Here is a 22,585-nt window from a genome sequence, read left to right as displayed (position 1 = left end):
GTCCGACATAACGCTAGGATACTGGGCCAAGTCTTTTTTCCACTTCTCAATGTCAGCAAGGACTTCTGGATTGAGAGTAACACAATGAGCAAAACTTGTGGTAGCAAAAAATGATGAAAACATGACAGATGTACGCCTTAACTAGATGCAGTTCATTTTTAACATAAGCTACACAAGGCTAGTCAAGCATTTTACCCGCTAATTGAACATCACAGTTATTACCAAAATTATTTTAAGATTATTATTTTTATTGATTTCCTTACCACAGACGGACAGAAATGTCACGTCAAGTCATTTTACATGTAAATCTTGTTTTTTTTTCTTCTGTTAAAACAACTAAAAAGTCAACATAGGCCGCGTGTAATTACTGATATTCATTCCAGGCTACCTTGACGTATGCTACTGTCCATTAGGATGGGGTTTCCAACAGCTTTAACTACATTCCCGAAGTCGTCAAAGGTAAGTTTTAAGTAGCCAAGGTACTTCCCAAAGGCAAAGGCCTGGACCACTGGCACGTTTCTCCCTCGTTAGCCTCCCATAAAAGGGTATAGACCTGCGGGCACTCAGTGGATGGGTGGTTTCCTGCCAAGAAAGTTTGCAGTACACGTTTCTCTCATTTCCAGTGACAGTGAAGGTTAAACAATGTTTTTCCTCTTGCAGTTTGGAACCTATTTGTTGTACGAAGCACAGTTTAAGTATCTGAGCACAGTGTGAATGCTAAAAAAGGACTTCTGCAGCCAAATTAAATACAAAAAAACTGTTAAAAGATACAACCTCAGCCACTAAAGCAGGACAGAACGGAATAAAATGGGATACTAAATACCAGTATAGAGGAATGTGTTGGTGTGTCCTCAATAACGACATCAACTCCTCCTCACGCGCGTGGCGATATCTCGATCCACGTCAAAGCCAGAGTGGCCCAGGGCGATGATCTTATTATATCCCTGTGTTTCCAGCTCATCAACCTGAACCTGAAGGGCCTTCACTCATCCTCAAACTTTAAGTGTTGGCCTAACAGACAGGGGAAAAATGGAACAAGTGCTGAAAAGTAAGCAAACATCTGTAGTGCATTAGAAAACAGTGGGAAAAAAACTATTAGCCTACGTAACCACACTGGAAAAAGCTCCAGATGGTGTATTAAATCCAAGTTCATTATTAATCTCCTGGACTAACAAAGCTTTAACTTAATGAACTGCTGCATGCAAAATTAAGCATTACATACATTAAACACTCACCAATCAAAAAAAGATATGCTGGTACCTGGCATGATAAGAAGGGGGTCTCAGCAGTGGTGTAGCCCACCACGACCACTTTCTCTGAGCCCTCATTACGACTGTGTAGGGCTGGTAGTAGCGGCTGAGCTTGGGGCCAGAGTCTGGTCAGGTATAATGTGGGCACTCACCACAGAGCAAGTAACATTTTGGAGGAAGTACCGAATGAGACCCTCCACTCCGTTGTCAAACTCATGGTTTCCAAAAGCCTTAAATACAAAAAACACAGATTTTATTACTAATAAACTCCAGTGAGTTCATCTAATCAAAGACTGCATCTACAATTATGCTAGCAATTTATCTCAGAAACATGTTAACAAAAACATAAAGAACACATTAGAAGAACATTTACCATAGCATCATAACCGAGTTTGTTCATGAAGTGCGCTGCTTCGGCGCCTTTATAGTAGTTGAACCAGACAGTTCCCTGAAACGGTCTCCAGCATCCAACAACACACGTTCTTCTCCTTTTCCTGATCTCTGACACTTTAGTGAACCGCCTGGCGACCCCGCCGAAGCATGGACCCCCGGCTGGACACTTCCCCGAGTCTCGCTGTCTCCTCGATTCGTGCATGGTGTCGTTTGTGTGAAGCAGCGTCACCTCGAAAGTCGAGAGTGTGCTCGAACAGTTTAGAAAGATACAGAGCAAGGTCAAGAGAGCGCACCGCGAGGTCCAGACGCTCATCGTGTCGTTGTGCGTAAAAACGCGCCAGTTACAGAAAGTAAGCTATAGCACATGAACAAGCTGGGGCTTTTCCTCAAGACAAGATGTGATAAACTATACACAGGGGGAGATACTGGCTCACAACACTAGATAGTTCCCGCTGGACACAAAAGAAGAAAACTAATAAGTTTATTAATGGTTTATAATTAAATATTAATAATGTAGTCATATTAATGATTTTTTTTACCCTATTCACGTTTATTAATATTTGGTTTGGACCCTCCCTTCAACTTAAAAAAGGCAACATCCTCCCCCCAGTATCTTTCATGCCAATATTTGAATGGAAATATTTTCACATACCCTCTCCATTTAACTTTACCAAAGGTCTGTTGCGACTGCTAGGACAAATACTGAAACATGACCCTCTCACTAATTTCCACAAACTATAATAGCTCACATACAAAATATTGACTATTTACAACCTTACAGCATATTACTGAGGCTTCTGGGGTGATCTCTAGTCTTGGTTCTAGTGCCTGTAAACCAGCACCCCTTAGTGGAGAGAATGAGACTAAAAACCTAAAAAGTAATCAAATGTTATTCAAATAGAAGCATTGTGGCTCCCAAACTTATTTTTCCTTATAGGTGAAATACTCTAAGAGAAATATAACCTAATAGCATAGGGAATTAATTCAGTAATAGCTGAAATATCTTAGACTCATAACAGTAAGGATTAAATTATTGTTATGATTTAATGTGTACTTTAAAAAAAAAATATATGTCAGATTGCCTATGAAGACTCTTTTTTTTGTGCAGCCTTTAGAAAACTAACAAAGTATAAAACCAATTTCCATTGTTACAAGGGTAATGACAATAATTATTTTTGAACTTTTTAGGTTTCATTTCAGTTTCCCCTGCTGTACAAGTGCAGACTATTTGGGTCCATGAGCATCTATCCACAGACATTTCTGAGTGAGGAACAAAAAGAGGCCGTTCTCAGCAATGAGGCGGACATCAACATCAGTAACACTTGACACAACAATATGAAATAACCCAGCAAGTGATGGAAATTGAAAATAACTCAATATAGAAACACTCAAGTGTGAATAAAAGTGCATGCATCATTGCACAGTAAGTTTGTGCGTTCAGCAACAAATCTCATTGCCTTTGCAGAAACCCTGAGTTGCTGTCAAGTCAGCATCCACCCTTCTTACAGTTTTTAGTTATTTCTCTATCTTCTTGTTTAGTTTTAATCACTACTTATACACTTCTGTTATGATCATTCCTGGTGATGTCTGGGTATGGGCGACGGTGGTACTGCTGTAACAGTAGCTACAGCAGGAGCAGGCAGTAATCATCGTCAAAAGGCAGGCAGAAGTCTAATAACAATCAGGTAGGCAAAAGTACAAAAGGAGCAGGCAAGAAACATAAACAGGAAACAGCTAAAGTCCAAAAACACCAAGAAGCAAATTGAGAGAAAAAATGGAAAGAGTGACATAGAGACACTACAACTGGCGGAGGTGAAGTGGAATGGTGAGTATTTAAGTGCTGGTGAGAGGGGAAGCTGAAAGCAAACAGGTGAATCAAATTACGGGCGGAGATAATAATCATACGGGCGGGAAAGCAGACAAAGGCAGAAAGACAAGTGACCAAGGATACTGTATAACCAACAATGGATTTCAAACAAAACAGGAAGTAGATATACAAACTGAAAACTTGAAACAACAGAAACTTGACAAAACCATGACAGGTTTAGCTCACGAGACATCCAAAGTAGGCTAAGTTACTGTATGCTACACTTGAAATGCAACGCCGATCTGTAACTTAAGCAAAACATTCATTGTGACTATATGACCTCTCCTGTAATGCTAACTCAGTAATACAGTGGGCAATACAGCGCCGTAAGAAAAGACAAAAACTGAAAGTTACACATAGCCACTTTATTATGAAGAAGTTGAAAGCTTTAAGTTAACATGCTTATTTTAGACAGCATGACTCCAGAATAAATAATTATGTTTACTAATTAATTTTAGTATGCCTACTAATGTAAACTTGATTTGTCTACTGCATCAACTAACTGCTCTGTGTTAAAACAACTTGACCAGTTAGTTCCACCTTGTTAAAAACTTAAACGGTTTAAGGCAACGGGTTTCCGCGAAAATTTCTAGTAAAGTCAACTAATTCGGTTAACTGTGTGCATCTGGTGCAGTTTGACACAGGAGTTGACACAGTTAGACAGATGGTGTTGTACTTGAAGAACACACACACACGCACGCACGCACGCACACAAACACACACACACACACACAACACACACACACACACACACACACACACAACACACACACACACACACACACACCACACACACACCACACAGAGTGATATGGGTTTCTCAAGCCTATGAGGAGTGCTGAATCCCCCTGTATACTTTTTTCTTCTGTATACTGCTCTTTTGTGGGCTAAAAGCCCTTTCTTGCACAGACTAAAAGTGTTAAATGCAGCAGTTATAAAGGGGGTTAACCTTCTGATATGTTTGACAATAGTCTTCATAGGTAGTGAGGTGAGAAGTGTTTACCCAATAATCATCTGTTCTGGAACTCTTTTATACACTGCTTTGAAATGAAGCAGCAGCTGCAACCACAACCTTTCAATATTTACATTTACATTACATACACAATGATTTATAATGTTTTGCCATTATCCATAGCCTTGCATTGCACATATTGCTGCCAGGGTGATGAAATTCAGTAAGCTTGTTCCTAACTTCCACTCCGTGCCCGTCCTGCTCAATAACCTGTCCTCTTCCACACTCCACGAGCCTTTCCCCACACCAGCACTGATGTGTGCTATTACCAATTATTTGCACACTCAGATTAGGCTGGTCGCCTCCTCTCGCTATCACCCTAATTCTGTTCTCAAACCTCACACGTACAGTATATAAGTAAAGACACACATCAAAGAGCAGCATGTCTAGATTATTACAATGTTTGCAGTCTATACTGCAAGGTAACCCTTTAATTGTTAAAACAAGACCATCTGTGATATTGCAGCTGCATGCTGTGAATGTTTAGAGAGAGAATGATATGCATTATGCAACAACCCTCAGGGACTGACACAATGGTAACACTGCAACATCATTACCAGAGCTTAATAAATAATTCTACGCTTCCCCGTTTTCCTCCTCAAAGTGCGAACTAGTTCCAGCTCTTAAAAGTGCTGATATAACTCATAACTGCCTGCAGTCAGTCTCCCAATCTGACCATGCAGTCTCCAAATGGACTTGGACACTTTCACTCAAGCCAAAATGAGTCTGACCGCAGTAAAACAGGCCTGTTATCAACCAGTGAGTCATCATCACCACCACTAGCTCATTTCCTGTCACATTTTTCCTTTAGGGAATGTAATTCTGCCCTATGTAGTGCATTTAAGTATACACTTTTTCCCATCTTCTTCCTGGTAGCTGTGTGCTGTAATGTTACTTGGATTAGCCCTTTACTTGAGTGACCTACACAATATTCACAGCAAGGGACTCACAATACTGGGGCACACACCCCTCCAAAAAGTGTCTCAGTCCCGTACATGGTGGACTGGGCATGTGTACATATAATTGTCAGATTTGGAAAGACTTCCAAAAAGCTTCCAGTTGTAAATAGAAGCCCATATCTCCACCGTTACATTTTTAGAAATAGACCTTGGGGAGCTGATTGGCGGAGCAGAATGCACCATATGCCATCAGACTAGGCTGGGGCACGCTGCAGTGGGACGGGTTCCGCAACATGTGTCCCATATTTGATTCTGTCATTGCACTCAGCCTATAGATTATACACAGTGGTAGAGGAAGTATTCAGATCCTGCACTGAAGTAAAAGATACTCCATTACATTTCAATTTCACTTAAGTTGCACAGTAGCAGGTATTACATTAACATGTTAGAGAGAAGTATACGTAAATGCATTGAATTGTCATTACTGCATTTATAATATGTAAGCAGCATCTTTAAAGAGTCATCCACTGATTTAGCATTGCACTCCTATAACTTTGCACCAACATTACCCACAATGCAACTCTCCACATACATATTGGCCACTGACTCAAGTGACTTAATAGCTACATAAGGACATTTATCAAACTCCACCAGCTCCCTCTGGAGCCACAAAGGCTTTATTCAACTTTTTCCACATATGCAGTAGAACTCAACAAGACCTGTAAATGGACTTTGATGTAAAAAGTAGCGCTCTTCCCCCTTTAAATGTTCTATCTGGTTGGGGTGGAGCTAATTTTAACTACTTTATTAACTGCTGGGAAGTTTAATGTATGACAATATATCATATTGACAGTGAAAAGTTATGAACACTATTTAACTTTCTTGATAAAATATTGTAGGTAACGTAACTTTACTTATTTTTTTATTAATTGAGTGACCAAACTCAACCTAAATGGAACTGACCTTTTTTTTTGTGTGCCATCAACATGAAACTGAATCTTTATTAAACACTTATATATATATACTTGCTTGCTTTTTACAGCTTCATAACTTTTAGGATCCAGGCTCCAAACATGGCTGACCTAGCTGCTCAGCTTGCTCCTTTCTCTAGAGTCCCATTTCATACAATAAATACTTGGATAAGATGGAGCCGTTTTCTACAGCATAGTTTTGGGTAGGTGGAGAGGGAGGGTTGAGTCTCACATCAACAAGGGATCTGCCCTGATTTGCGTTTGCCCTATTTGGTCTCAGTCTCTACAGCTGTCAGTTATTGATAGAATAGAAGTCCACAACAACTAAAGGCCACCCCTAGAATTGTTTTAAAAGTGCTCATGATTAAACTTCACTCTGAGTAAGTGTAAATAAGTGTTTGTTGAAGAGTCTACTCTTTATATCTTGCTAATGTGTCTTACCTGAATGTCACTTTAAAGCTGCACTAAATTTTTTTGTATATGAACAAAGGATGGGGTTGTCACTCTGAGTGAAATATTCTCTGCTTCTGCAGATCTACCTCCAAAGCAGACATACAAAGGCTGCAACTAGCTGGGGAAAATAAAGGAGCAATTAGCAGCTAAAGAGACAGATATTTCTATCAGTAGGTGGTGGAGAACCAAAACAGAGATAAAAGGGAAATTAATATTAGATGGTCTGGTGGCCAGAACACAACTCCTAATACAAGTGAGTGTTGCTCTGTGTCTACTGAAGCAACTGTTTTCTAACACATTAGCCATAATGACAGCAAGGTGATACTATTTAATTTTATGTTTATAGCTCAACTGGAGCTGTGTACTTTGCAAATCTCAGACAACTTGTACTGCAGACCTACAGCTTATTCATATTCAACGCCAACTAACTATTCTCGTGTGGAAGGTTCCACACGAGAATGCAGTTTTCATTTGAACAATGATAAACTCATGCCAGAAATTCACATGGCCTTTTCCCTGCCAGATGTCTAGTATTTAAGGTAAAAATTGTGCAGGGGCAACTAAGTTATAGCTGTAATTAAATCAGCTCAAGAGGATGAATTCAAATACAAATAAACAGCCCAAAACTCTACTTATTATTTAATTATTTCAATTCATTAAAAGATTTCACTGCAAGATTGTGTTGTAAAACTCAAGTTAGTTTTCCACTACACTATCTGGGGAATTCTACCATTTGTTTTAATAGTCATGCAACATTTATCAAATTGTAAAGAAAAAGGTTTGAAAAAATTGCCCTGTGCTTGCATGTGGTATAATATATCAACTTTAAGTCTCACTGGATACCTTATTAGCTAACCAAAGTTAAAAATAGGACTTTCAGGCCAGTGTGAGATTGGATGTAGCCAGCTACTGTGCTCTGCTGCAATGTGTTTAGAGGTGAGGGGAGATAACAGACACCGAGTCACAAAAATTGCCCAGTGCTGCTGCTGCTGCCACTGCTGCTGCCGCTGAACTGGGTCACTCACACCAAAGCCTTTTCACACAAAAAACTACAACTGGGAAACAAAACAAACATTAGGATGACAGTAACAAGCATGTGTTTTGTGTAAACAGTGGTAATGGTGGCTGTATTGGGCCCAGTTCTCATGCATTAGCAGTGCCAGACGGTCATGGTCAGTCAAGGGGTACAATCATGAACTCACAGGAGGGTCTGTTTCGCTGAGTACTGCCTCACGGTACTCTCTGCTGAGCTCGGATCCAGAGACATAATTGCTGTTTGTCGCTGCCTGCAGGGGAATTCTGTTCAAAACAACCACAGAAATCTCTGAGGACATAGTTTCACTTCACCAACATACATTTTGAATTCACCAAAAAGTAAACAATCTGGTGTGCCCAACAGGAGCAAAATATACACTATAATCAGGTTTTACAACATTACTTACTGACAGTGTTCTACAACAGCTGAGATATTAGATTCATTAACACCACAAGCAGTTGTCGGGATAAGAGAAAAAGACCATTGCTAATGTGATTTTCCAAGGTGTCAATGGTATTTATGTATGCCTTTTGGATAATGTTGGTATTTGAGTCAGTTAAAGTGGTTTATCACCACACTGTTCATTTTCCAGATGAGTATCACCAACCTGACTCTTGCTCATTAAGATGTAAAGGATTTTTAAAGGTCCCATGGCATGAAAATTTCACTTAGGGGTTTTTCAACATTAATATGAGATCCCCCAGCCTGCCAATGATCCCCAGTGACTAGAAATGGCGATAGGTGTAAACCGAGCCCTGGGTATCCTGCTCTGCCTCCCCCTCTCCTCCTCAAAAGCTACAGACTCAAAAATGGCACATACTAAGAAAGCTCATTGTGGGACTGGCTCCAGTGGCTGTGATTCTGCGCTAAGGCCAAATTTTGAGGTCTATATAAAAGTCTCCAAAGACCACCATGTCATGGGACCTTTAAAGCTTGCAAATGTCTTTCCATGTGCATAAGTGCAAGTATAAAGTTCTTATAAAGTGAAGATTAAATGCAGAAAAAACTGAATTGCAGTTAACATGAATGCATTAGTCAAGTACATGCATTGCAATCAATCAAAAAAATAGTTGATACTGTGTTCTAGGGTGACATTAACTACACCCGCCCAGTAGCACAATGCTGTTTAGAGACTTTGATTGTCTGTTCCTTTTTTTTTCCTGCCATAGAGTATTTGTTAAAACTGTAAGTTCAGATGAATGCATCAGTCATTTGCACCCCAGGGAGTTACCTTCATAGTACATTAAACTCTAAGTGACGCTCAACTGTTTGACACAACTGCTCTTGCCATTTTTTTTCTTTTGAATTGGCTTGTCTGAAGTTTACGACAAAGGTTAATGAAACTGCTGAGAACAACAGCAAGCGTAGCCACAGTTAAGAGTGGTTTGGTGGGTATTTGGTAGTTAAGGGTCTCTTATTTCAGTATTTCCCCAAACAGAATTTCAATCATTACAGCTTGTAGAAGGCTTTAAAGCATATCCTTGTCAATTAACGAAATACACCTAAATAATTTATTTGATTTAGAGCATTTTGGTGTCTGGCCCAAGTTTCCCTAACTATAACCTTACAGCTCATTGTCTCATTACTTGGCTATGGTACTGTCAGCAAGGATGTAAGTAATGACTGAAGTCAATTGTTGGGGTCTTTGGTGAGGGGGAAAGGATCACAGTCTAAGTGGGATTAAAACAGACTCATGCAGACATCATCATCATCATCTTCATGATTGTCATGACAGTCACACAGACGTTAAAGTAGAGGAGAATAACAGTGATCTTAAGTGATCTCAGAGCATGACCTACTGACCTAAGGAGTGTCTGTTGACGTTAAGATTTGTGGTATGTTCAAATACATCCACATGACTGCACAAGACCTAGTAATGATATGAGGCACCTCTATTATCCAGAATAAGCTATTAAGATAGACACCATGAATTAAGGTCTTTATTTTTTCAGTTCCAGCAGGTTTTATATTGTTTATAATATAGATTAGAATAAAAAAGAGGAGCTGTCCGTGGTCCTGATATAGCTGTAGTTTTTTTGTCCTTACAAACTGGATGCTGCTGAAAAGTCCCCAACTATCAAGCATTTGTGTCAAAACTAGGGTAGTTTAAGGACTCAAATTTACTTTCTGGGCTAGAATGCGTTCTAAAGAAGCATTAATATTTGGACAGAGATTTTCAAGATGCAGCAAAGAACCCCGCTTTTGTTTTCTTGTACATTGCTTTGTTTTCCAGACAGTGAAAGAGCATTTAAAATATGTTACTATCTTCCGTACAGTTTGAAATGATAATACATATTCTTCCAAAGTATATCTTAAGCACACATACGTAGGTGTTTGCCAATGACATTTTCATTGCATTAAATCATGGTCACTTGTATTCTGTTTCTGGGGAAAATTGTGTTTGAATCCTTATTCTGAACGATATATTTCAAGTTGAAGTTGTACAGCTGAAAGGCCAAGGTGCCAAACATGTTGATGCAATTAAATGTTTTCTAAAATATTTCCTCAACGCCTCTAAAAATGGGGTCTTCAACATTTTTTTAAGCAAAGTTATATTGTTTCAAATGAAGTTGCATATAAAACTGGGCCTAAAATAACTGTTAGGACAGCCTAAAGCTTTTATACATACCTTTATTGCAGAAGCTATTAAAATATTAATTGTTGGCACAATTTTATAAATTGCTCAGTGCATCTTTGGCTGCTATTTTATTGACCTATAGGCCAGAAAGCCTATCATCAGTGGGGATTTATATTATCTAATTTATTATTATTAATTTTTTAATTTATTATATATATCTAATAATTTGTTGCAGTTTTGTTAAAGGAGAATTCCGGTCAATTTCAACATGTAGCTCTGTTTGGAAATTAGGAGTGCTGTCAGTAGAGAAAAAAAACAAACTATAGGTGCTGCCTACACCGTGTTATCCTCCTGCTAGAGTAAGCACCCAACAAGCTTAAACAGGGCACGTTTTAAATGTGTTTTTAGCCTCTAAACATGTTTAAAATGTCATTTAAAGTGCCTTCCCATGTGCAGTGATTCCTTCTGTGTGAACACAGCGACTGCTGTAGATGTGACAGAAAGCCACAAAAGTTATGTCAATTCATACTTCTGTTTATTTCCTGTTTTCCGGTGAAGTCCACACTAGTCGATTGTTGAACTCATACAATCCAATATTCAACATAAATATTTTTTTCCACAAAAAAAACAATTTACCGTTGTTATGTCCTTAGTAATGACTATGTAGAAACATGCTGTAACCTGACAGCACAGTGGAGCCATCAGAGCAGAGCTGCTGGCTGAAGCAGGTCAAAAGTTCAAGAGCCCACTGTTGCTTAGTTACCTATGTGCACGCTCAATACATCTTGAACTCCTGTAGCTCTCCTGGCTCCATTACTCTGAGCCATTTCAGTTTGAAAAATGGACATTGCCCCGGGGTGTGCGTGCGTACGTGCTTGCGTGTGTGCGTGTGCCTGTGTTCGTGTGTGTTTGGACATGCTGCTGGGGGTTGACAAGCCTGAAAGACTGACTGGGCATGAGAAGTTCAAGCGTCATGTGTAACTGGCAGTGACCCAATGTCAATATCTACGACAACCTTAGCACACATCAGAAGTGCCAAAAATGGCATAATTCAATGCAAGTGAACTCCTCATACTAAATCTTCTATCCAAATGTCAAAAGAATCGTTGCATCAACCATCAGTATTTCTATTTAAAAAGACGCTATGATGACACCACTTCCTAAGAAAGCTCTCATTATAGAGTGTAAGTTGTAACTTATGGCTTTATTAATCATTTACAAATGCTTTATAATGTTCTGACTTTAATTCATGGAAACTGGAGCATACAAAGATGACATGGTCATATTTAGCATTCATATAAACAATAATGTAAACAACAGAAACACAATATAATGTAATTGTAAGCAGATTGAGTGTAAATATATTTGTCAACAATATAACTCCTCCTGTTGGCACCCATACGTGGAGTCTGTTGTATAAAAAGGTGGATGACAATAGTGATATAATAGAATATTACATCATAGCAGAAGTTATAACTTTTGGCAAATAGTGTGCATTAATAAATACTTTAAAATGCCTTAACGCTGCATACAACTACACTAGTATTGTAGTGTGTTCCAAGCAATTTATGAAATGCTATTTTTAAAGTTATTATATGACTTGACTTTAATGACAACTGCCAGAGAGACTTTTCACAACCTGGCAACCAAAGGTTGTTCCCCCAGATGATTTTAATGGATCTGTAAAGTATTGGAACTGTTAATAAAGCCATAAGTTACAACTTATAACCCTTTATAAATTACCATTATTGACAGTGGCAGGTTTTATATTCTGTGATACAAGTTTTTTTTTTTTTTTTTTTTTTTTTTATCAGTCAATGGTGCACAACATGTGACAAATGAGACACTCTTGGCACTATGACCCAGCAGATAGCCTACTCTTCATAAGGAGAGAGAGAGAGAGAGAGAGAGAGAGAGAGAGAGAGAGAGAGAGAGAGAGAGAGAGAGAGAGAGAGAGAGAGAGAGAGAGAGAGAGAGAGAGAGAGAGAGAGAAAGCAATGCTGTTATCAGTGGTACTTGTTTGATGTCAGAGTCTGTTAAAAATGAGACTTTGGGTTGACTCACCATTCAACCACAGGGGGCCTGAGGAAACAGCTCTGGAGATCTTCTGCCCTACATGCGGATTATCTGTGACATCTTCCCAGATGTTGGGACATCAGGAAGCACTGCTCATCATTTACATTTACATACAAACCTTTTCTGCCTGTTGTGTGGGCTTACAACAGTTAAGAAGTTTTCTTTTATGGCTAAAAAACGGAAAAGTTTGAACAGTGGATATTTGCTTTACCAATGTGACATCTGCACATACTTGAAATAGGCTAACAGAAGCAAATGAGGAAGAAAGGAATCAGTTTCATGTTAAGACTTACCACCATTTTGTCATTTATGTGACCGGATGGCACGGATAAAGAGACGTCCATCAAGAGAAAGGGCACCTTAAATGACAGACATCTCAGAGGGTGACATCAAATATGAGAAAAAGTGACTAAAAGTTATGGAGCGCTGCGGTCAAGTCGAGCTAACTCAGCCGGTGAACACCACAAACGGCAGTTGTCTTCCTGATCCATCCACTGTGGATGTCAGCGCAGAGAGTCTCGCCTATCAGATCAGTCTGGCGGTGATTCTTTCCGGCATAACACTCGCCACCACTTTATCCAATGCGTTTGTCGTAGCGATAATCTCCCAATCGAAGAAACTGCAAACTCCTGCGAACTTTCTGATCGCCTCTCTGGCCATCACCGACCTGCTGGTGTCCATTCTGGTGATGCCCATTTGTGTCCTCTACACGGTTATCCACACCTGGACGTTGGGGCAAATCGTGTGCGACATCTGGCTCTCCTCGGACATAACGTGTTGCACGGCGTCTATCCTCCACCTGTGCGTAATCGCTTTGGATAGGTACTGGGCCATCACGGACGCGGTGGAGTACTCCAAAAAGCGCACTCCGGGGCGCGCGGCCGGGATGGTGGCCACAGCCTGGGTCATCGCCATCTCCATCTCCCTGCCTCCTCTCTTCTGGAGGCAGGTTAAGGCGGAGGAGCTGACCAGCTGCAGCGTCAACACGGATCATATTTTTTACACCATCTACTCCACCTTTGGGGCTTTCTACATCCCCAACATTGCTGCTCATTGTCCTCTACGGACGGATATACGTCGAGGCTCGGAAACGGATCCTGAAGCAGTCCCCAAGAAGGTGGGGAAGAGACTCACCTCTGCGCACCTGGTCACCAACTCCCCGGGATCCGTGGCGTCCACAACATCTCTGCAGTGCGGAAGACACGACACCCAGTCCAGCGACACCGGTCTTCAACAAGCGGAACCAGGTGAAAGTGACGTTGTCGGACGCGCTTTTGGAGAAAAAGCGCATTTCAGCAGCCAGAGAGAGAAAGGCGACCAAGACTTTGGGGATAATCCTCGGCGCTTATATCGTTTGCTGGCTGCCGTTTTTCATTTACACATTGGTGGTGGCCACGTGTGAGACATGTTTTAAACCCCGAGTTATTTGACTTTTTCACCTGGTTGGGCTATCTGAACTCCCTCATCAACCCGATCATATACACAATGTCCAATGAGGACTTCAAGAAAGCTTTCCATAAACTTGTGCGCTTCAAGTGCTGCAGGTCGTGAACGAATGTTTCTTCAGTCTCCCATAAGATTATTTATGTATTATTTTTGGATATGAAGTTCTAAAAGTATATGACAATATAGAATAGTAAGAATGCCATGCAACATAATTTGTGGAACTCATAGAAATTATGAGATGTACATGCAAAAGAAAACAACATTCATCTTTAGCCATTTGGTCCAGTATATGGTGATTTAAAATGCCAGTTTTCATAAAAGCAAATCTGGAGTATGAGTGTTTGACGTAACTTAAAGCTCAAACCACTGCAAGGCCAAATTATTATTATACTTAATTAAAAGGTTTATTTAATTAAAAAACATGGATGGATTCCTGTTTGAATGGTACAGTGCATTAAAGAAATGCACAGCCCGTTATTCCCATGCAAGGACTGACCTATCAATGTCAGTAAGTAGAAGAGATCAGAGAGATCATGGACAGCTGATTTGATGAAATGAATCCTTTTTGCATTATGTGTAAAAATTGGACTCCTACATCGACAATATGTCCATTTATTCTGAAAAACAAATACTTTTTAATATGTTCATGGACTGCTTGCTACTACCATGTATGGTTGTCCTTTGTTAATCACAATCATGCATTTGAAAAAAGAGAAAAGATTCATATCAGTGTCAAACAAAGAAACTGTAGCTGATGTTTAACCAGCAGCGAAAGCTAATCATAAGTTCAATTTTGCGGAACAAATACAACCTTGTTTTACTGTGTGTGTGTGTGTGTGTGTGTGTGTGTGTGTGTGTGTGTGTGTGTGTGTGTTACATTAAATCTGTACCTACAGTATGTTATGTTCATGCATGAAATGGTTTGCCATCTCATGGCTATAGAGAGCTACAAAACATTGTGAAAAATTATGTGAAATAAAAGGTATGTTGTTCTAGGATCTGTTCACATTCAGAGATGCTGTGCAATAAAGGCTTTAAGTTGTTGTTGGCATGTTGAAAGCTGCACAGATTTTCTGACAGACCACTTGTAGTTTTGTTTTGAAGCCTTACCTTGAAATGAAATAAGAGAATAGAGTAATGGCCCTCAGCATATCACGATGATGTCAAATGAAATCCAACAGCCTCTTGAGGCACTCACAGAACGTGGCAGGGCATTTACTAATACAGATTAATTTGGATGATTGGGCGTCCCTTCACATCAGTTCCTCTTGACGTTTCGCTATAATGTCATATGAGAGTCTGTTGTGACAGAGATTCTCACTAAAGTTTGAACTCTCTGCCATCTTCTTGCCCTTTCCATCTCTTTGCTGCCTTCCTTCAGGCGGAGGAGGAAACTGTGTGCGCGGTGAACGGCTGTCACAGTTCAATAAGTGATGAGAGTGACAGTGGGCTATGCTCTTCTGGTGTACTTCACACTCACAGAAAGGGGCACTTATATTGTCAACTCACATGCAAACACAGTTTTCATATTATTTTCATATGGCCCGTCATGCATGAAAGATGAGTGCACCTGAGCAGGCAGACAAAGCATTTCCTGCATTTTCTGGAACAGCTAACAGTATTTTGAAAGACTGAGCAAAGTAAATCTTCATGATATATAATATATACAGTACATATATCTTCCCTCAGAGGTAATGGACATTAAAACAAAAACCTTTGTTGGACATTGAGCTTTGAGTTACAGGTTAAATGTCTTTGCAGATCACCAGTGCATTGAAGTATAAGTATATAAACAGAAGCTCATAGAACAACTTATAAAGTGTAGGTTTAAATAATAAGCTAAAGAGAGATTTATTATTGCAAAGGTATTTGTGAAGATTCAATAGAAACACATTTTGTCCTCAATCACACCACTTAATAAGAATGTAATAAGAAAAAGTAAAACACTTCAAATTAGTCTCAAAAGACTACATTGAATCTCTGTTCTACCCACAATTCAAGCCAATCGCAAACAGTTCTCTGACATTCCGGGTGTTATATCAGTAACGGCTAATGTAGCCTCGAACCACTTGCTTCAAGCACCCCTAGATTTTTGGGGAGAGTTTTATTTAAAAAGTCTGGGCACTTTAATGTTTTATTAAATATTTTCAGTACAAATACAGGACAGCACTAGTCCTCATACTGCAGATGTCACCAGTCCCTCTGAATGCATGCAGAGATCGATACAGAGCAGATTTGATCCGTTACTGACGGATACACAGTCATGCTGAGAGATTGTTGTTCAACAAACAGGTTTATGATTTTGTGTATCCTAAGGAGTATTGCATGGCTCATGTAAGTAACACTGCTTTATCCCCAGCTGCAGAACAGTACACATTATCCTTTTGTTGACACAGAATGATTACATTGGCAAGAAAATGCATAAATTATACAACCACTTTTTTTCTCATAACTGAATGTGCTGCATTGCTGGTTTGCCACAGGTCTGCTGTGGAGTGAGGGATGATGCTGATGTAACAGCTACTGAGGCTGAACACATGGATAACGAATCTATAAAATATTCTTTCGCAGAATGTAGTTTGGTTTAACAGCTTTATTGTTTCAACCTTTCTGGTCTAAGAAGGTTTGCAGCATCCATCACCTGAAAAATGGAGGCACAAGGGCCCATGTGCTATTTATAAATTACCAAGGGGATGACAATTGACCTTGACAGGAAGGAGAACGAGTCAGCAAGTCATCTATTAGGCATTACGGGACGGAAAGGAGATTGAGGGTGAATAACAATTAGATATCAGTTTCCAGCCATCCTCAAACTGACACTTTTAGTTAGCATTTTGTAAGAAATCCTGTTGTACACAGCACCTGAGCTAATGCAACAAGATGCAACTACTCTTAAAAGTTTGTTGGTGAACAACCAACACAGTAAAGTGTCTTGAGATAACTCTTGTTATGAATTGATACTATAAATAAAATTGAATTGAATTGAATTGAACAAATATCCCAGTAACCAAACAATAGGCTACTTTTTGCAACTTAATTGCTTACATGTAGTTTTGCACATTATGTTTGCCAAATATTGACAACTGAATTACAGCTTTGGTCAAATTAAACCCATTCACTTGCATTGCAGGCATGTGAATGGACATGCACAGATATAAAATCCTAAACAGTGTGGAAATTTATCACATCAAAACAACTGTCATTAAAACCTCTTGGCAAAACCATTATTCTGTGTTCTACTTTCATCAATACCTGGTGATGACAAGATGATACAGAGCTAAAATTGGACAGTGGAATGTGGAGCAATTTTCCACCTTGTTCATGTCCACAGACACTAAACACACCTCAGCTCATGTGTGGATGAGATTTCACGGAGAAGTGCACACCATGTTGTTGTGCATGTTGAATCAGAGCCTTCAGTCATGTGTTCTCTTTCCGTGCTTCACAGCAGATCCATTGCCACAAGCAGTTTCAATAAAGTGGGTTAGTTCAAAGGTTTGCAGCACTTTGCATTAGCTTCTCCTCCAGCTCACCTGTGTCTTGTTATGTGTTTCTCTGAACCATAAATTGGGATTCCCCTGTAGTCCAAAATAGAAGGCATGCTGTATTTGGTTGCCTTTAGCTAGAAAATCCTAATAAATGAGTCAATTTATTTCACCAAACTGGTGATCTGATCAACTGGCTGTGTTTACACCTGTGGGACCGTCACTAACCGAGCTTGGTAAATTTATCACACTTAACACAGACACTGGCCTGACAAGCTATATATCACCAAATTAGGCCACGTGGTGGTGGTGATGGTAGAGGAGGTGTGCATGCTGCTGAGGATTCGGTTGCTCTATGATCTCCCATCCGTACTGCATGTGCGTCACTGGCAATGGGACCTCAGTCCTCTTTCCCCTCCACATTGCTTACGCAGAAACCTAATTTACTCAGATTACGGTGTCTTTGTGTTAAATCATGAATGGACAGAGAAAGTTTGATCACTTGGATTTTTTAAACCACATTAAATGCAATCTGGTCAACCAAGTTTCTTTCAATGTTTCCTAAAAAGCTGGAGATAAAATGTATTCACCTGGCAGAGATGAATTGTGGTTTGATTTGAGCATGACGTATCATACATTTTACACATGAAAGAATCAGAAATCCATTGTCCGCTACTTGCTACATTTAACAAATATCCTTTCCATTACTGAGTTTTTCAAGTTGAATGCACAAAGTTGAAAGTAAGAAAACTAAACAGATGTCTAATAGAGAGCTGGTGGAAGTTGGTTGTAGTTTTGTGCTGAACTTGACATGTCCCTGCTGAGAGGTTAAACTTTACTGAGTCCTTGTGGCAGATACTGCTACAACAAAGAAGATGGCATTTCAACACAAGAGGTCATTTTGTTTCTCTGTATATCTCACCTCCCCCTTCTCCAGCACTATGTCTAAAATATTTGCACATGGTGAGACATTAGGTAGGTATTAAATAGTTTTCTAAGTAATCATTGCAAATATAAAAAACCTGGATATAATGCATTCCTGTTGCATAATAAAGCAACATGTCAACCTCACACATAGATGGATTTCGGTTTCATCAAGAGCCTTGAAGAATATAAATGAGGGTTTTTTTTCCCTCACCTTGAGGATAATTTACATATTGTGTATTAACCTTTTGATATTAAGCATGAGAAAGTGCAGTGAAATGGAAACATAACTAGCATGTTTGTAATTTCCCATTTTTGTAAGCAATAACAACAGAAAATGTCACTGAAGCTATTAGCATGAAATTTGCCTGCCTGACAGAACCTAATTCAGCCTTTTTCCCCCCGTCTTCAACCCCCAAGCATCCTGTCACTCTAATAGGCAACATCGACCGCACTTCAAAACATGCTTCCTGCTCATGTCACACAGTTTAACACACAGGTATGCTGTTTAAGTTCTGGATCAATAGTCATTTACCTTCAATATGCAAATAAAAATCTTACCATAATCTCTTAACCACCACCAAACTTTTTGATTTTTTTTATCAGCTTTCTGACAGGGTGGGACCGAGAGGTCTTCTGCTCTAAAGCCGTCCCACACCGTCACACTTGGATGGAAGGGAAAATTAATTCTCCACCAGCTCAGGCAGAAATTAACTGTATTGCACTACAAAGCCAAACTTTGGCAAGCATTTAGTCAAATGGCAGCTGATGAAGTTCTTGCATTTGATTATCCTTTGTAAGTCAACCACAGTATTTATTTAAATTTCACCATTAAGTATTAACACTTATAAAATACAACACATTGTGCACGTCTCTGTCAAGAAAAATAAATAATTGTAGGACAGTTATTTATTTAGTTATTTTTTCAATTATTTATTTTTCTTGAGAAATTGAGCTGTTTTCCTGCAGAGATGCCATAAAACTGAACTGACTTTTGGGAAATCATTAAATGAAGTATGAATTATATCTGCCAGTGTGAGATCATATGGAGCATCTATTGAGGCCGCTGCATGGACTAACAGTCTCATTAAATCTGGAGTTCAAACTGTGGTGACTGTGACCAGCACTGCACACACAAACAACCATACCACCACCCTCAGGTTTTCTTCACTGGGAAGAACTAAAGCATGATTTCAGTGTCTTTGTGGGGTGTGGTCTGATTTACCATTCATCTGCAGCTGTGTATCCAGGTCAACTTTCTTTTATTCCCGAGGTCCACATGTTTATTCCTATCAGATGCCACATCATCTTAAATTGCATATCTCCCTTTTGGAGGTGCAGGTCACCCCCATATTAGAGTGAGGTGAGCCCACTCTGCTGAGAAAACTCATTTCAGTCCAATTTAACTGCAGGAGTGGTGTCCTAGGGGGTCGGAGGTGTTATCCACCGCACTGCAATCTTCACTGGCCGACCCTGGCGCTCCTCCATAACACATTTTCTGAGTATGACTGGTAAGTATGTAATCAATTTGTCATTACTAAAAAGAAGGACGAATGTGTTGGAGATATGACCTAAAATGGAGTAGAAGCAGTTTTAGGTTAACCTGTGACTCCTCCTGGGATACCTGATTGGTTCTGGTCATTAACCTCATGACTGCCTGATCAGGGTTGTTACATTTACATTTAAATCACTATGGCACTGAATATTTCATTTGTTAGGACAGAATTAGGCAAAACTGCATTTGAATATTATGCCCCATGTAAATGGAATAGCCTGCATTTTCTAATGAAATTGAACTGCCTAATTCCATTTAATCACTTTATGAAGCCATGTATACTGAATGTACATGTGCATTTTGACAGTTTTATGTGTGTATTGTGTATTGGTATATATACAGTATATGTATATACAGTGGCTTGATGAAGTTTACACACCCATGCTAAAGTTGATTAAAAAGAGGAATAAAAAAAATTGATCTTAATGCCTTGATTAAAAAAATATTTATCACGATGCATAGAATCAGAATCAGAATCAACTTTATTTGCCAGGTATGAGGACACATACAAGGAATTTGACTTAGGTTGGAGCAAGCCTCCGGGCGGCAGCTATGGAATAGCGCCACCACACGCTTTCTCGAAACGAAACAATGCAGACAGCAACATAATATTCAATACATAACAACATCACAACATAATGCACAAGACAACACACAGTTCATGGGAGGGTGTGAGAAAACACAAGAAACCTGTATCCTGGATCCATTAAACAACTTGCCTTTAAAAATAAAAATCTGCCTGCCTCTATGGGAATTTAACATAGGGGTGTGTATACTTATGCCCCCTGCATATATATATACATATATATATATATAGTATATCGACAAGAAATACCAATGGCGTTGACTGACAAAAATGCACGTGACCAAGATCAAAATTTAGTCCAAAGCTAATTTCTAACTTCAAGGCTCTCTGTGGAATAATCAGTATGCTGCGATGTGGTGTACCTGTTCAGTAAGAGGTTACAGCATAGGGCACCCTTATTTTGGTGTTCTGACAGGTACGCATGTTATTTTACTTATCTGAACATTTCCATAAATGAGGAATAGCATGTTGGCCGTTTCACCATTTAGAATTTAAATGCAGTGAGAAAGCTGAACATCTTCAGTCAAAGCAAGATCTCTCTACTCTAAGTAAAGCCACATTGACATGATTAAAATGTCTGATCCATTTAATCTCAAGTCAAACACATACAGGCAAATGCCCACCTTAAAAAGACAAGAGCGGCGTTCTTAGATCTGCACATGCCTCTACATTTTCTACTTTGACTGGTGTAAAAATATGAGGGCATCACATCAGTCAGGAGCCACGGCAACATCACAGTAATACACGTGTCAGCCTGTGGTGGATGTAGTTTTCACCGGTTTATATTTTACAGTGGATTTAGTCATGGTTTCCTTTATCAGGCAGCTCTGGGCTGTAAACAGGTGTGCATCCCTGATGATCTGTCAATTGACCTGACCCCATTCTCCACTAATCACCATTTTATCCCCTGCCATGTAGCATTGTTTCTCCCAATTCATCCCACTATTTTTCCATCTTCTCCTCCCTTCATGTCTGCCTCACTCTGCTTCCGCTCCATCATCATTACTTTTCTCCTCTGCAGCCTCCATCCCACCCCATCTCTATCACTGTCTCTTCAGCTCATGGGAACATAATAAACAGGTTCCATTTCAAGGGGTACCAGGAGTACATGTCTCCGGTTGAAAATGTGATACGATTTTGAGGCCTAAAGTGAGTTTTTGACAGAACGTGTCATGTGTTATATAAGAGCACATGGATACATTTGTTGCGATTAGTGTTTTAAGAGAAATCCACATTGGAATTTGGCCAATATAATGAATTATTTCTCATTAGTTTGTTTTCACTGTGTTACAGATTTCTCTGCGGACAACTACTAAAGCTAAACAACTGATTGATATTTATCAAACCCTGCTGTGTGAATGTTAAGTGCATGTTTTTCTATGAAATCACAGCTGCTTGCTGTGATTTGTCCTTTTCTACGACTCAGTGAATTTATTGGAAAACACGGTTTACTACAACTGGGGTTTTATTTTAATTGGTAGTAATTTGAGTTATTGGTACAGTAATTGCAAATGCAACAAAGGTCCACAGTTGGAATCCAGTGATTCTTTAAAAAGGGTCCCTGAAAGGTTTGCAGATTCATCGATTTAAATTACTATATCTTTTTTTTTTACAAAAGGCTTCATAGTTCAATGATTAATTACATTTTTATATCTAAATGAGGTCATATATGATGTTCTAATCTAACAATTGTATATTATATTATACGCCATATATTATATTAAACTAAATCTGCAAATTATCACATTCACGCACCAAGAGTTAAACGCTTGTTTATAAAAAATCATACTTGGAACGGTTTGCTTCATTTTCTTTGTCAAACCATTTGCATCCAAACTGCTGTTTTAGTATTTCTGTGTTTTAATGTTTCTGTCTTTCATGTGTTCAGCTGAGTGACCTTGCAAGGAGCACAGAATGTATCCCTGAGGGCAGAGCGCATAATGTGGCCTGACCAGAGATAAGAAGAAAAGCTACTGATTGCATGAACCGAATAACTAACTTGACTCCTAACACCTTTAAAAAGCCACTCTTGGGAACACTCTTCAGTCATTTTC

At 39.4% G+C, this 22,585-nt stretch overlaps 1 long non-coding RNA gene and 2 pseudogenes across 1 annotated transcript; 1 reads left to right on the top strand and 2 right to left on the bottom strand.

Moving 5' to 3' along the window:
- Positions 1 to 878: 878 nt before the first annotated feature.
- LOC116674826 (snake venom 5'-nucleotidase-like) lies at positions 879 to 9,602 on the bottom strand (annotated as a pseudogene).
- A 1,311-nt stretch (positions 9,603 to 10,913) lies between these two features.
- Positions 10,914 to 20,269, bottom strand: LOC116674828 (uncharacterized). Its single transcript, XR_004328216.1, has 3 exons — positions 20,090 to 20,269; positions 17,923 to 17,927; positions 10,914 to 10,924 (listed from the first exon to the last, which is right to left on the bottom strand). It is a non-coding gene; the product is annotated as an uncharacterized LOC116674828 (long non-coding RNA).
- LOC116674827 (5-hydroxytryptamine receptor 1D-like) lies at positions 12,542 to 14,101 on the top strand (annotated as a pseudogene).
- Positions 20,270 to 22,585: the final 2,316 nt, after the last annotated feature.

The sequence above is a fragment of the Etheostoma spectabile genome, unplaced genomic scaffold (genome assembly GCF_008692095.1).
Source record: "Etheostoma spectabile isolate EspeVRDwgs_2016 unplaced genomic scaffold, UIUC_Espe_1.0 scaffold00001106, whole genome shotgun sequence".
Taxonomy (NCBI): Eukaryota; Metazoa; Chordata; class Actinopteri; order Perciformes; family Percidae; genus Etheostoma; species Etheostoma spectabile.
Note: the sequence above shows the minus strand (reverse complement) of the source record. Positions and strands in the feature narration are given on the sequence as shown.